Below are 1,516 nucleotides of genomic sequence, written 5' to 3'. Positions count from 1 at the left end.
AGCCCTCCAACACAATGGGTACCATAACATGGTCTAAAAGAGGTAAAACTAATCATTGCAACCAAGGTTGGAATACAGGAAATAAAAAATATTTACGTCTCATTTAAAAATTGCCGAGCACAGTGTTATAATACTAAATATCAGCATCACACAACACCACCACAAGCATTGTTATAGAAATAAGCTTGTATGGTCTGAATGTAATAGACATTAAAAATGGTAAGAGGGAAAGGGAAGAATTATTAGAGGAAGACAGGAATGTTATAGTCTGTCACACACTTGCGCAAAAAGGTTTCCAACAAAGGAGAAAAATTCAGAATATGTCCCCTTTGAAAATAGCAACATTCTGAATGGTCTTAATTCATTACCAATTTTTAAAAGTGGCAAGAACGTAGTTTAAATGTGAAGTGTTAGATAGGTTCTCAGCTGATGGACAAGTATACTGTTCCACCAAGTCAATGGAGTGACCCTAATTTACACCAGCTACGGATGTGGTCAGAGTGATTTTTTGTGGGGGGAAAACCCAACACCCTGAAAAGGTGAAGAACAGGAAGTGTAAAGCTTAATTTGTGAAACTCAATTTTACCTCTCTTTATTTTTGAAACTTAATGTCCAATTACAAATAAATAATTCATACAATATAAATCAGTTATGATATACACTTTTTCAGGACGTTCATATTAACAACCAAACCAAGATGACATTGAAAATGAGTTTGCATTAAATAACCAATCATCGTAATATACAACTGGTGATTCAATTACATTTTCAGACTGGTCTAATGTGTACAAACTTAAAGAGACCTCTCCTCTTACTACTATGGAAGACACAGATGTATACAATTTTCTTAGAAGCTCAAACGAATGAATACACCACATTTATTTAAAAAAAAATGCTGCAACACAAGGTCTAAGTGGAGTTCTAATACAGAATAAAAGCTTGCAAATTCCAGCAGCATAGATATAAAAGTTTAACTGCCATGGATGCTTATCCCCTGTGGCAGTTTCTGCCTAAATTTACAAGCTTTGTAGGATGTTTTTATGTAGGGTTTCAATTCCATACATTTATCTTCATCCTATTTATAAAATTGATAGCACGTATCTATGTGCTATATTTTTAGTTTCAATTGCACACAGCTTTTAACTTCAACTTCAGCAAAATGTTTTACTGCTGAGAAGACACTGCTTCCCCCTGAGGTACAGTCAAATTTTTCTGTAAACTGCAATAGTAACAGCATCAGTAAACTTGCCAGGTCTTTTCTGACCTCTAATTTTTAATTGCCTAACCACACCCAGAAAAGCTTAGTTTATTCCCTGTAAAAAACACTTGTGACATCTGGATTGAAGTGTCAATCTAAAGTCATGAAGCATTTCAAAACGTAACACCAGAAGATGTGTGCCAACTATTCATCTTCCAGTCCTTAGTCCTCTTTTATAATGCAATTCAAAATTCATTGCTGTGTACATTTTCACATAGGGATAAGTAGCTAATGATCACTACTAGCCCACTGATTCAG

Source organism: Malaclemys terrapin, chromosome 9, assembly GCF_027887155.1.
Source record: "Malaclemys terrapin pileata isolate rMalTer1 chromosome 9, rMalTer1.hap1, whole genome shotgun sequence".
Taxonomy (NCBI): domain Eukaryota; kingdom Metazoa; phylum Chordata; order Testudines; family Emydidae; genus Malaclemys; species Malaclemys terrapin.
Note: the sequence above shows the minus strand (reverse complement) of the source record.